This window comes from Tupaia chinensis, unplaced genomic scaffold, assembly GCF_000334495.1.
Source record: "Tupaia chinensis unplaced genomic scaffold, TupChi_1.0 Scaffold000604_1, whole genome shotgun sequence".
NCBI classification, from domain to species: domain Eukaryota; kingdom Metazoa; phylum Chordata; class Mammalia; order Scandentia; family Tupaiidae; genus Tupaia; species Tupaia belangeri.
This window is the reverse complement of record NW_006160122.1, coordinates 1,142,688-1,157,272: the sequence shown is the minus strand read 5'-3', so window position 1 is coordinate 1,157,272 and position 14,585 is coordinate 1,142,688. Positions and strand designations below refer to the sequence as shown.

The 14,585-nt window shown below is 51.5% G+C and overlaps 1 long non-coding RNA gene across 1 annotated transcript; it reads left to right on the top strand.

The window, feature by feature from the left end:
- Window positions 1–9,465: 9,465 nt before the first annotated feature.
- LOC114009691 (uncharacterized) lies at window positions 9,466–13,283 on the top strand. The gene is made up of 3 exons (XR_003551070.1): window positions 9,466–9,921; window positions 12,262–12,491; window positions 12,999–13,283. It is a non-coding gene; the product is annotated as an uncharacterized LOC114009691 (long non-coding RNA).
- The last annotated feature ends 1,302 nt before the right edge of the window (window positions 13,284–14,585 follow it).

The window sequence follows — 14,585 nt, the reverse complement described above, 5'->3', positions numbered from 1 at the left end:
GCCTCCCCGCGCCCGTGGCCACCAGATCTGGGGCTGCTGGAGGGGGCGAGGTGGGTGTCCCGCCCGTGTGCGTAAAGTGAGTCCGGACTGAACCAGGTACACGTGCCAGTCAGGGACGGGCTGACCGAGGTGCGTACAGCCCTACAAAGACAGGGACGGCCACCAACTGCCAGGCCTAAGCACCTGACAGGGCCACTCTGTCTGATGGGGACAGTCAGGTACACCAGGTGAATCCGGTTCACGCCTTTGGAGGTAGGTCTGTCGTTACAGACTGAGTCAGGCCCACTCCACGGATGAACCAACGGATGAACCGTGTGGAAGCAGGTGCACAGAGGTGAGCCCACACCTGGGCCAGGTGCACTTTTTCTGAAATAGGTATCTTACTAGGATCAGACGAAGGCAGGTACAGCCATATATACCCAAGGACCGCGAGAAGAGCCGGCCGAGACGGGGCACTTACCCAGCCACGGTGTGAGTGTTCGCAGGAAAATCCCACTCCACCTACACTTGCCCGGACAGGCCCACCAGAGGCTGCCTCCACGCCTCCATGAAGACTTAGAGTTGCCAGGTCCCGGTGGTCACGCCCACGCCCAGCACTTCACCGTCTGTACCCAGGCAGTTGAGGCAGGCAGAGGTGTCCTGTCCGTTCCACTCCTAAGCTGTGCAGGACGGCTAAGTGGCGCCAGGGCCTTGGATGCCTCCTTTGCCACTTTGGAAACTACAGCTGACCTAGGGAAGAGAGAAGCGTGGCTTTCAGTGTGTGTGAGAGAGACTGAGAGAGGGCGCGAGAGAGGGACTAGAGCCCGCAAGATAGAGACCTAAGCCTCCATTGTACCAGCAGCCCACTTTGCAGGTGGAGAAACAGGCCCAGGCAGCTGGAGCATCGAAAGCTTGGTGCTCACTGCGTGCCAGTGCTTTACCACCTGGTCTCTGCCGCATCCCAGGCACGAGTCCTGCAAGGCAGTTGTCAGTGTTGTAATCAAAGATGGTTCATTGTAAAAGACACCAGAAGCACAGCTATGATTACAGTGCGGAGAATATTAGTAATAATCATTTAAAAGTCCATGTGTAAAAATAGACCAGTGCCTGGGCCAGCAGCTTGCATGTGGGTTAAGACACTGGACTCCCACTTGGACAGCTGAGGTTGGAGTTGCAGACCCAGAGGCTTGAGAATCACGCCGGGTGCGTGTGCGCGTGTGCCCAAAATCCCGGGGAAAGAATGGAGGAGAAGGGATTGTGGTGTCGCCATCCCCTCTAGGGGGTGATTTCTTACTTTCTCTCTGTCTCTCTCTGGCAAGCGCACACTTACCCAATGACAAAAAGAAAACCAAAACCAAACCAAACAAAAAATGCACAACAACAAACAAAAACCCAGTGCCAGTCCCTTGCAGGCCCTGGGAATGGCCCTATCCGGAACTACTCTCCTGAATTTTAACTATGCTAGTCATTTCCTTGTATTTATTTAATTTTTTTAGCTTCACCACTTTTGTATGAATCCCTACATAGCATATTGTCTAATTTCGCTGCTTTTTACTTTGTAGAAAGGGACTCATTGTATAATTGTGTGACCTCCTAGTTCCACAAGGTACTATATTCCTAAAAACCCATTTCTACGGCCTGCGTACAATGATTTATCTTACTACTAAATAGCATTCCATCTAACAAATATACCACGGTTTTTATCTACTCGCTGTTGTTAGCTATTGCTTTTTTTTTTAAAGATTTATTTTATTTAACTTTATTTACTTATTTATATTTCTTAATTTGACCACAGAGGGACAGAGTGAGAGAGAAAGAAAGTGAGAAAGCCAGTCACCAGGTCCAGGACTTGAACCACGGTCAGCCATGTGGGAGTCCAGCGCCCTCAACCACCACGCCACCTGCCGGTCCCAGCTATTGCTTTAGAAGTTTTTAAAATTCATATTTATTTTTCTGCTATTACAGAAAAATTCAGATATCCTTTATTTTCCCCCTTCTTTTTTTTCTTTTGGTATTCTACATGTGTCTTAAAAAGACATCGTAGCAGGACCAGCCGAAAGTGTAATGATTACGTCACTGGACTCCCCTGGGTTGATTGCAGTTCGAGTCCCAGACCCAGCGGCTTAAAACTCACTCGGAGTGTGTGGGCGTACAGCCCAGAATCCCAAGAGGAGACTGCAGGAGAAGGGACTGCTGCATGGCCATCCCCCCAGGGGGTGATTTCTCAGCTTTCCGTCTCTTCCTCACCGGTGAGTGCATGTGCCCTACAGCAAAAACCTTTCAAAAAACAAACAAACAAAAGGCATTGCAGCATTGAGGAAACAGACACTCAGAGATTGACAAAGGTGATGTCACTTGCCTAGGGCCCGGGAGCTGGTGGAGGGGTTCAGTGTGTCCTCTCCAAGGCAGTCACCCCCTCCCATGGACACACCTGCTTGTTGGAGGTGCTCACAGAAGACCCCAGTGGGGAGGGGGTATGCTTTCTAGCTGGGCTGTGAGGTTGCTGTCTGGGTTTGCCTGCCCCTTTCTGGGTAAATGCCTGCTTTGTTGCCCAGTCATCTTTGAAGACCCCAGGGTCCCCTGCCCTGTGGCCCCTGGCACGGCAATCCCAGTGACTGGCAGACTGAGGAGAAAGGAACACGAGGCCCCCCACCCACGCCAGCTGGCATGCAGGGCCGGGCACCTTCCCGTTCCTCCTCAACTTGCAATCCTTCCAGTGGAGCGGGACACACCGTACTTGGCATCTCGTGCCAGTCCCTTTTACAGCTGAGCAGAGCCCAGTGGTGCCAGGCATGCAGACATTGTAGAGACAACCTTTAAGATAGTCCAACTATGGAGTGACATGTCCAGGTTAACACACGCTGAGCCTCAATGAACGCACATCAAGGTGACTGATAGAGCTCGCCAGGCTGCGGGCACCACGCCAGTGCCATGCAGGTACTTCCAGCCGCCTCCCCGCGCCCGTGGCCACCAGATCTGGGGCTGCTGGAGGGGGCGAGGTGGGTGTCCCGCCCGTGTGCGTAAAGTGAGTCCGGACTGAACCAGGTACACGTGCCAGTCAGGGACGGGCTGACCGAGGTGCGTACAGCCCTACAAAGACAGGGACGGCCACCAACTGCCAGGCCTAAGCACCTGACAGGGCCACTCTGTCTGATGGGGACAGTCAGGTACACCAGGTGAATCCGGTTCACGCCTTTGGAGGTAGGTCTGTCGTTACAGACTGAGTCAGGCCCACTCCACGGATGAACCAACGGATGAACCGTGTGGAAGCAGGTGCACAGAGGTGAGCCCACACCTGGGCCAGGTGCACTTTTTCTGAAATAGGTATCTTACTAGGATCAGACGAAGGCAGGTACAGCCATATATACCCAAGGACCGCGAGAAGAGCCGGCCGAGACGGGGCACTTACCCAGCCACGGTGTGAGTGTTCGCAGGAAAATCCCACTCCACCTACACTTGCCCGGACAGGCCCACCAGAGGCTGCCTCCACGCCTCCATGAAGACTTAGAGTTGCCAGGTCCCGGTGGTCACGCCCACGCCCAGCACTTCACCGTCTGTACCCAGGCAGTTGAGGCAGGCAGAGGTGTCCTGTCCGTTCCACTCCTAAGCTGTGCAGGACGGCTAAGTGGCGCCAGGGCCTTGGATGCCTCCTTTGCCACTTTGGAAACTACAGCTGACCTAGGGAAGAGAGAAGCGTGGCTTTCAGTGTGTGTGAGAGAGACTGAGAGAGGGCGCGAGAGAGGGACTAGAGCCCGCAAGATAGAGACCTAAGCCTCCATTGTACCAGCAGCCCACTTTGCAGGTGGAGAAACAGGCCCAGGCAGCTGGAGCATCGAAAGCTTGGTGCTCACTGCGTGCCAGTGCTTTACCACCTGGTCTCTGCCGCATCCCAGGCACGAGTCCTGCAAGGCAGTTGTCAGTGTTGTAATCAAAGATGGTTCATTGTAAAAGACACCAGAAGCACAGCTATGATTACAGTGCGGAGAATATTAGTAATAATCATTTAAAAGTCCATGTGTAAAAATAGACCAGTGCCTGGGCCAGCAGCTTGCATGTGGGTTAAGACACTGGACTCCCACTTGGACAGCTGAGGTTGGAGTTGCAGACCCAGAGGCTTGAGAATCACGCCGGGTGCGTGTGCGCGTGTGCCCAAAATCCCGGGGAAAGAATGGAGGAGAAGGGATTGTGGTGTCGCCATCCCCTCTAGGGGGTGATTTCTTACTTTCTCTCTGTCTCTCTCTGGCAAGCGCACACTTACCCAATGACAAAAAGAAAACCAAAACCAAACCAAACAAAAAATGCACAACAACAAACAAAAACCCAGTGCCAGTCCCTTGCAGGCCCTGGGAATGGCCCTATCCGGAACTACTCTCCTGAATTTTAACTATGCTAGTCATTTCCTTGTATTTATTTAATTTTTTTAGCTTCACCACTTTTGTATGAATCCCTACATAGCATATTGTCTAATTTCGCTGCTTTTTACTTTGTAGAAAGGGACTCATTGTATAATTGTGTGACCTCCTAGTTCCACAAGGTACTATATTCCTAAAAACCCATTTCTACGGCCTGCGTACAATGATTTATCTTACTACTAAATAGCATTCCATCTAACAAATATACCACGGTTTTTATCTACTCGCTGTTGTTAGCTATTGCTTTTTTTTTTAAAGATTTATTTTATTTAACTTTATTTACTTATTTATATTTCTTAATTTGACCACAGAGGGACAGAGTGAGAGAGAAAGAAAGTGAGAAAGCCAGTCACCAGGTCCAGGACTTGAACCACGGTCAGCCATGTGGGAGTCCAGCGCCCTCAACCACCACGCCACCTGCCGGTCCCAGCTATTGCTTTAGAAGTTTTTAAAATTCATATTTATTTTTCTGCTATTACAGAAAAATTCAGATATCCTTTATTTTCCCCCTTCTTTTTTTTCTTTTGGTATTCTACATGTGTCTTAAAAAGACATCGTAGCAGGACCAGCCGAAAGTGTAATGATTACGTCACTGGACTCCCCTGGGTTGATTGCAGTTCGAGTCCCAGACCCAGCGGCTTAAAACTCACTCGGAGTGTGTGGGCGTACAGCCCAGAATCCCAAGAGGAGACTGCAGGAGAAGGGACTGCTGCATGGCCATCCCCCCAGGGGGTGATTTCTCAGCTTTCCGTCTCTTCCTCACCGGTGAGTGCATGTGCCCTACAGCAAAAACCTTTCAAAAAACAAACAAACAAAAGGCATTGCAGCATTGAGGAAACAGACACTCAGAGATTGACAAAGGTGATGTCACTTGCCTAGGGCCCGGGAGCTGGTGGAGGGGTTCAGTGTGTCCTCTCCAAGGCAGTCACCCCCTCCCATGGACACACCTGCTTGTTGGAGGTGCTCACAGAAGACCCCAGTGGGGAGGGGGTATGCTTTCTAGCTGGGCTGTGAGGTTGCTGTCTGGGTTTGCCTGCCCCTTTCTGGGTAAATGCCTGCTTTGTTGCCCAGTCATCTTTGAAGACCCCAGGGTCCCCTGCCCTGTGGCCCCTGGCACGGCAATCCCAGTGACTGGCAGACTGAGGAGAAAGGAACACGAGGCCCCCCACCCACGCCAGCTGGCATGCAGGGCCGGGCACCTTCCCGTTCCTCCTCAACTTGCAATCCTTCCAGTGGAGCGGGACACACCGTACTTGGCATCTCGTGCCAGTCCCTTTTACAGCTGAGCAGAGCCCAGTGGTGCCAGGCATGCAGACATTGTAGAGACAACCTTTAAGATAGTCCAACTATGGAGTGACATGTCCAGGTTAACACACGCTGAGCCTCAATGAACGCACATCAAGGTGACTGATAGAGCTCGCCAGGCTGCGGGCACCACGCCAGTGCCATGCAGGTACTTCCAGCCTCTGCTGCTGCTTCCTCGGTTGGGGGTGCTCCCCTCCCTTCCCACTACCGCATGGCCAATTCCATTCATGTTTTTGATGATGTCACCTCCTCTGTGAAGCCTGCCAAGACTCATTCGATGCTCAGGTGCTTCCTCCTCAGTGCTCCCACGGCACCCTGCCTGTGTCCCTACGTGCTGGATGTGTTGCCAGCCTGGGCCCTCCTTCGGGGCTGGGACTCCGCCCTTGCTGGCAGGCCCCATGCTGCCCTGTGATGAGTCAGGCACGAAGCTCCCTCCCCTCCCAGAGTGAGTTGCAGTCTCACACTCTTCCTGCTAGCCTGCTAGCGAGCAAAGGCGGCTCCTTCTCAAGAAGCTGACTCTCTTCTGCAGAAGCCAGGGCTGCGCTGGGGAAGCCCTGCTCCACTTACAGCTGGGTGTTGCAAACCTTGGCCCCAATTCTCAGGAGCTCTCTGGACTCAGTGGTGCCAAGCCTATCGTCCTCACGCCCCCACGGCCTCTTGCACACTTGCATGGGCTGAGCTGCCTATTTCCTTCCTGAATTCTGTCTGCCCTCCTGCCACCAGCCTGGGGGAGGTCTGCAAAGCTCCTGAACTGGTCACCTCGGAAGGGGCAGTCGTGGGGGAAGCTGGAGAGAGAAAGTTCCCAGGAGTGACCTTGGCCTTCTGCTGCTCCCCTGGGCAGCTGGCCCTGGGGAGGCACAGGAACTAGGCCACCTCTCCAGAAAGACTGGGTGGGCAGCTCCGGGGCCTGGGCAGAGTGGCTGCAAAGGTGACACTTAGTTTAACGAGGCCTCCTGGAAGTGCAGGACAGACCAGGCCCTCCCGTGTCTGGTGGCTTCGGGTGGATTTTTTTTTAAGGCTTGCACCGCAGGGTTACACAAATTGAAGTTATGTTCTAAACAGTACCTAAATGTGGCGCAGTATATCTGCACTGTTAACAAGATAATTGGAAGACTAGTTTTACAAATCTATTATTTCTGTAAAGGAACGACTGGTTCCAGAGGTGGGACAGGTAACGGATTGAGCCCGGGGTATCACGTGGTGCCAGAGAGTTAGGAAGTGCTCAAAACGCAGAAGGACGGGGTGTCAGAGGGGCCCAGGAACTCCCAGTGGGGTTCATCCACATGGACATAAACGGCTGAATAACGGGCAGAAGAGGCCAGTCTTCCATGCAGAAGAATTTCCGGTGATGCACGGAGACCTTCCCAGAGGGGAGGTGGTGCTTACTATCCCTCCCTTCCCTCAGCTGCACCCTGGGCTGGCTGACTTGCTGCTAAATAATGGAGTAGGGAGACGGGAAAATAGTAAGTGTGCCGTTGAGAAACCTGGCCGACATGACCTTAACCCAGGGGTCAAGGTCAATGCCACAGGGGTAAGTCCGGTCCTAATCACGCAGAGGCCCCTCTGACACCGTGTGACACAAGGGCATTTTGCCTCTGTAAAATTCTTTCTAAATCTATAAGCCTAGAGAAAAACAGCAGACGAGCCCGAATGAAAGAACTACCTGGGCCAGGTGTTGGCAGGGTTGCTAAGGCGGATGGCCCCTGATTGCCGGCTGTGCAGTTTGAATCCCGGTGCCTTGAGACGCACACTAGGCACGAGAAGAGAATGGAGGAGAAGGGACTGTGACGTGGCCACTCCCCGGTGCTACTCCCGCTGCCCCCCACCATCACCCGTCTCTTTCTGGCATGCACAAGTGCCCTGTTGCAAAAAAGAAAAAAAAAAAAGAAAGAGACATCTTGCAAAACATGAAAACAGAACTCTGGCACACCGTCAAGGTCACGAAAAACCCATGACAGCAATGGTTAGACCAGAGGACAACAGGGGACAGGCTGACTAGATGGAATATGTTACCCTGGATGTCGAATCCTGGGACAGAAAGGGTAAAAGAAAATGAAAAACTGGTAGAAGCCAAATAAGGTCTGGAGGAGAGTTAGGGAGGCGCCAGTGGGGTCTGTGAGTTTCGACTCTTGTTCCGTGATGGCGTGGACGCTAACAGGAGAGGGCAGTGTATCCGGAAATGGGCGAGTGTATCTGGAACCCTCTGTACTGTCTTTGCAGCTCTTCCGTAAGCCTAAGTGGCAGAATTCTGGTTTATTTCAAAACCAAACAAACACACGCAGATCCATGGGCCCCACCCACGGTGCTCGGTGCTTGCACTCACCGCTGTCTCCTGGTTCCCTGGCGTGTGCCCCGGCTCAGGGGACTGTCGTTTGGCTACGATTTCCGAAGTCTAACCTGGAGGCCTTTCGTCCATGGAGCCCTGGCCAGATGACCCTCTCGCCCTGTTTTTCCTCTGCCCTCCCATCCCGCTGCCCCTGTCCTCTCTTCTTTGAGCCTTTGAGTGAGTGCTGGAGCTGGAAAGCCCCGTGGCGACGCGTGAGCCCGGCACGTTTGTCTCGTAGATGGAGAAGCTGGGGGAAAGAGGAGAAGGACCTGCCCTGGCCTCATGCCAAGTCATTTTAGGCAGAGCTGAGGATGGGACTGGATAGGCTTTCTCCAATCCAGGCACCCAGCGATGGGGACCAGACTTCAGACCAGCATGGGAACTGCATGCTAGGGACCTCCAGGATCCTGTGAGGTGCTCGCTCTGGCCACCTGTCAGTGGTGACCACACCTACCATCGAGGGATGTCAGCTCAGCTGTCAGCACGTTCCTGATTCTGCAGTTGGGGACGTACAGGGGTTCTGAGGTACGGGGACTCACCTGGCACTGGGTGACGGCAGTGAGGAACTCGCAGGAAGGCAGACCCTCAGGTGTGGGTTGGAGAGAAGCTTCCCCTTGGGCCTCACCAGGCCCTCCCTTGACAGGTTTGGAAGGCCCAGGAGGAGGCAGGGCCTGGTTGTGGGTGAAAGGTTGAATCTGTCTCCCTGAGCTTCACCCCTACAGCTATAGCCCTGAAGGGCCCAGAAAGGATTCTGCAAAGCCCTGTGCGTGTGAAGACAGGCTGGGTTCGGGTCGCACACTCCTGAATGGGCACTGGGGACACATCTCTGGTGATACACAAAAGAGGCCAGAGAATGCCCTGGTCCCCTGGGGCTGGGGCAGGGGCTGAGCGGGCGTTCATGGCCCTGGCCTGGGAGTGGAATGCCTTCCTCGCCCTGCTTCCTTCTGCCCCGTAGTGGTCTGCAGCATGCGTCTCCCACCTGCAGGCTCCCTGGAGACAGACCGGGCCTCCTCCTGCTGTGTCTCCAGCACAGGCCCTGGAGGGTGGCAAACGCTCGGCCAGCCGGTGTGCGAGCCGGGCGGCTGGGTCGGCTCCGCTGTGTACGTGTCTGCTGCCCCCTTTGCCAAGTCCAGCTCATGGAGTCCCTGCACCGGGATAGGGCAGTCCGAGTCTGGGTGCTCAGAGCCGGAAGGGAGGTCCCGGCTTCCTTGGAGCCTCCCACGGAGCCGTTGGTGCAGGAGCCCGTGGGAGCAGAGGACGGAGGCTGACAAGGAAGAATCGCAACGGGGCCAGCTCTAACCACAGAGTCAGGAGTGTGCTGATGGCCGGGCTGACGTCAGCTCAGTGGTCATTGTGGTCAGCACTGACGGGTGGCCAGGGTGAGTGCCTCACAAGATCCTGGAGGTCACTAACGTGCAGTTCCCATGCTGGTCAGGAGTTCTGGTGGCAGCTAGAGATATCACTGCTCGTTCACATGCCACGGGGGACTTGGGTTTCCTCGCTAGCACCCTTTGCCCGAGTCTCCGTCCCTAACAGTGCTGGGAGTTTCCTAGCCGTGTGCTCTGGTCAGAAGTGACCCTCATTCCTACGGCGAGGTCTAACTGCCTTAATCAGATCAGAATATCCCTCCTCTATGCTGCAGTAATTCGTTAGGTAAAGGCACAAGTTCGGCCAGCTGGATTAATGATCTTAATTCTGGGTCTTTTCTTTGAGCTAACTGGGTAGTAAGCAGTTTCTTCTTAATTATGAAATCAGAAAAGCAAGTAGTGTCGTGAGCTTTCAGCAGCCACCTTGACATGATGTAGGAGGTGGAACCAAAGACCGAAAGAAACGAGGTCCTTGGTAACAGCTGCTGGATCAACCCTCACCTGAAGCTATCCCTCGTTCTAGGCTCGTCAGGTACGTAAGTCTATAAATCTGTTACTCGTAACCGAAAATGTCCTTTATAATAGTGACAATAGTGACTTCATAGTATTGACTATATGGCAAGTACCTCAGCATAGCTTGAGATAGAAATCTTACAAAATGCGAGGTCTGTGCTTGGAAATGATAGAGCAGACTATTAGGCACAAGGTCAGCTCAGGGTTTACAGCTGCTTTTGGGCCTCCTGACTCTAGCACCACAGATTCTCGATGTTTACGGATTCTGGGAATGCTTGACCTGCTGTGCGTCCCCGCGAAGCCATCAGTACCCATTTGCTCTCTTTGTCTGTTTTTCCAGGAGGCAGAGAAGGACGGCAATAATAATCTTCACTTTTCAAATAGGGAGGCCGGAGCTCAGAGAGGCTGAATGACTGGCCAAGGGTCACACAGCAAGTTACTGGTAGAGCTCGGTCCTGGAGGCCAAAGGTCCTGAGTGTCATCGAGGTTTCAGCCACCTCTGCCCCACCCCGTGTGCTAGCCACCCCTGCCTCCATCGGGGGAGGAGAGCGAGGAGGAGCACGGCAGGGTCCTTTTCTGGGCTTCCCTCTCAGCTGCCGACTGAGCAGAGGACACGGACTTGTCCAGGCCAAGAACACGGTGGCGGGCTCTGGCACTGGTGTCTGTGCCCCCCTCCCCACCACCGCCCAAGGAAAACCAAGGCTATGAGGCTCATATAAAAACCTTAGGGCATTTCCGCTGTGGGGGCCTCCAAAAGGGAGGCCAACAGAGAGATGGGAGGCTGGCCTCATGGTCCCTGTGACCCCGGCTCTGACACCTGCCCTCTCCTGCCAAGAGCCTTTTCAGCAGTCTGATGTTCGAGGCTGCACAGGAGTTGCACTGCACCACGCGGGCGTGATCTGATGGTGCCTCTTAGAGCTGTGCAGGTCACGGCTCGCACACCCCAACGCGGCAGGCCTCGTCTGCATTGCTTAGCACGTTCAGACGCTCACATCATGTTCACAGCAGCTGAGGACCTTGCAAACCCACTTTCTGAAAAAGAAAAATTATTTCATCATTTTTACAAGATACAGAAGACAGGTTAGGGAAATTTATTTTAGATCGGCGTGATCCCAAAGACTGTATTAGAAAGATTACATGTAGGAACCAGCGGATGGCGTAATGGTTATGTTGCTGGACTCCCACATGGTCAAAGGTGGTTTGACTGGGCATGTGTGTGAGTGAGCACGCCCCAAATCCCAAGACGAGAGTGGAGAGGGGATTGTGACATGGCCATCCCCCCGGGGGTGATTTCTCACTTTCTGTCTCTCTGTCTCTCCAGTGAGCACACATGCCCTATAGCAAAAATTTCTCTCTCAAAAAAAGAGAAATATTCCATGTAAAAAAGTTCCTTATGGGGGCCAGCAGATGGCTTAGCGGTTATATCACTGGACTCCCACATGGTTGACTATGGTTTGAGTCCCAGATCCAGCAGCCTAAAACATACTGTGCATGTGCGCATGCGTGCCCAAAATCTCAAGAGAATAGAGGAGAAGGAACTGTAGCGTGGCCATATCTCCCATGTGTGGTTTCTCTCTTTATCTCTGTCTCTCTGGCAAGCGCATGCACCCTATAGCAAAAATCTCTCTTAAAAAGAAAAAAAAAAAAGTTCCTTATGGGGGCCAACAGATGGCCTTTCACTGGACTCTCATGTGGTCAACTGTGGTTCAAGTCTCAGACCTGGTGGCTTAAAACATCACACTGGGGGGAACCAGCAGTTAGTGTAATGGCTATGTCGCTGGACTCCCACGTAGTCAACCGCGGTTCGCATCCCGGACCTGGTTGCTTAAAAAACTCATGCCGGGTGCGTGTGCTGCGTGCCCAAGATCCCAGGAGGAGAATGGAGGAGAAGGGATTGCGGCGTGACCATCCCCCCAGGGGGTGATTTCTCACTTTCTGTCTCTCTGTCTCTCTCTGTCTGTCTGGCGAGTGCACGCGCCCTGTAGCGAAAACCTCTCAAAACAAAAACAAACAAACAAACAAAAAACAAACAAAAAAATCACACTGATGTGTGTGTATGTGTGTGTGTGCACGTACCTAAGATGTCGGGAGAACGGAGAAGGGATTGCAGGGTGGCCCTCCTCCCTGGGGGGGATTTCTCACTTTCTGTCTCACTGTATCTGTCTTTCCTCTCTCTAGCGAGTGCACGTGCCCTAAGACAAAAACCCTCTAGAGGAAAAAAGGAAAGAAAAGAAAATCGCACCAGGGACACGTGCATGTGTGCCCAGAATTTCAAAAAAAGAATGGAAGAGAAGGGATTGCGGGGTGGCCGTCCTCCCTAGGGAGTGATTTCTCACTTTCTCTGTCTCTCTCTCTCTAGCGAGTGCACATTGCTATGGCAAAACCTAAAAAAAAAAAAAAGACTCACATGGCCCAGCTTCAGTAGGGAGCGCCGGCGTGTGACTGGATGCGGCGAGACCGTGTGGAGTCTGAGTTTGATTCCCGGCCCACCCTGCGTGGCCCAGAGCGGTGGCCTACGCCTGCTTGGGAGGCTGAGGCAGGAGGATTTCGACCCAGCGAGACCCTACCTAAAACATCACGCACACACAGGTTCATTATTTTTAGAGGCTACTTCGACTGTTTTCTGTTTAATAACTGATGCCTACTGTTTAATAGAATTTAAATTAATTTTATGAGGAAGAGCGAGCGTTATAGACAAATGAATTAAAAATAATTTGTCAGGCTTGATTTGGGCACTGAACATATACTGAAATTATCATTATAGATGGAAATTTAACTACATGCAATGGATTCAAAAAATAGATAGACTTGTTTTTAATACTTGTTTTTAATGGGGTCTTCGAATTCTTGTATCTTGTACAGCATTTTAGTGATTTATTTAGTTATTTTAAAAACAAATTTTGTGCTTTGTTTGAAAAAGAAGAGATAAGAGAGAAGTTACCATCTCTTCAAATAACCCATTTTAGTTACGAATAGCTGTTATTTCCAAAAGATGAAAAGCAAAATGACTGCATTTTCTCTCTTTAGTGTTTGTTTTTGAAGTACTAGAGACATCTTGATGTTCTACATAAGATTTTTTTTTTCTTTTTTGAACAGGTGATCCATTAACAATGGAATGGCTCAGAGGTGCGGTGTGTTTGTGGTGGAAACAACATCTCCCTGGGGTCCTGTGGGTCTCTCTCCAGGAATGACCCAAGTGAGCGGTTTCTTAGGTCTCATTTCAGAATCCATGCATCTGGGACAAATATTGGCACAAATATCTTCTCTGTTTCTCTATTTTTATACAAATGAGGCCCTCTATACAACCACCTACACCTTGCTTTTCTCATTTAAAATAAACCCTTGAGGTGGGGGGCCAGCAGGTGGCATGGTGGTTAAGGCGCTGGACACTCCCACATGGCTGACCACGGTTTGAATCCCGGACCTGGTGGTTTGCTTTCACACTTTCCCCCGCTCTCTGTGTGTTTCTCTCTGGTCAAATTAAAATAAATGAATGAATGAATAAAAATAAACAATAAATAATTCTTTTTAAAAAACAGTAAAAAAATAAACCTCTAAGGGGCAGCCAGGTGGCGTGGTGGCTAAGAGATCCCACACAGCTGATGGCATGGTTTGAGTCTCGGACTAGTGGATCCGAAAACATGCTAGGCACGTGTGCATACATGCCCAAAACCCCGAGAGGAGAATGAATGAGAAAGGGCTGCAGGAACAGCAGATGACGCAATGGTTATGTCACTGGACTCCCACGTAGTCGACCACAGTTTGAGTCTGGACTGGTGACTTAAAACTCACGCTGAGCGCACGGGTGTGTGTGCCCAAAATCCCGAGAGGAGAATGGGGGAGGAGAAGTTGCAGTGTGGCCGTCTCTCCTGAGGGGTGATTTTTTGCTTTCTGTCTCCCTGTCTTTGGCAAGCATGTACACCTTATAGCAAAAATTTTTCTCTCTATAAAAAGGGAGAAAGGGTTGCAAAACAGTCATCTCTTGAAGGGGGTGTTTCTCATGTTTTCTCTTTCTCTCTCTGCTCTGTCCCTACTTATAGGCATGTATATGCCCTGTAGCAAAAAAAACAAAACAAAAACAAAAACAAACAAAACAAAACAAAACAAAAAAAAACCAAACCAAAACGAAACAAGAATAAAGTTAAAAAATCACAGTTTGGTCCACTCTTCTCTTTGGTCAAGAGCTCTCGACCAGGTTTTGCTCCCTGGGGGCACTCTTCCTTAAGGAGGCCTCATTCATATCACATGAAACAGGTCAAATGCACTCCTAACCTGCAATAAAAACACCTGAAAAATAAAACAAGAAAGGGGCCAGTAAGTGGCATAGTGGTTAAGATGCTAGACTCCCATGTGGCCGACCACAGCTCGAGTCCCAGACCTGGTGTCTTGAAACTTGTTCTGAGGGGACCAGCGATTGGTGTAATGGCTATGTCGCTGGACTCCCATGTAGTTGACAGTTGTCCGAGTCCTGGACCCGGTGGCTTAAACTCACACCGGGCGCGTGTGCGTGCGTGCCCAAGATCCCAAGAGGAGAATGGAGGAGAAGGGATTGCGGCGTGGCCATCCCCCCTGGGGAGTGATTTCTCATTTTCTTTTATTTTTAAAAAAAAATTATTAATTTAATTTTATTTATTCATTCATTTATTTTAATTTGACAGAGAGAGATACACACACACACACACA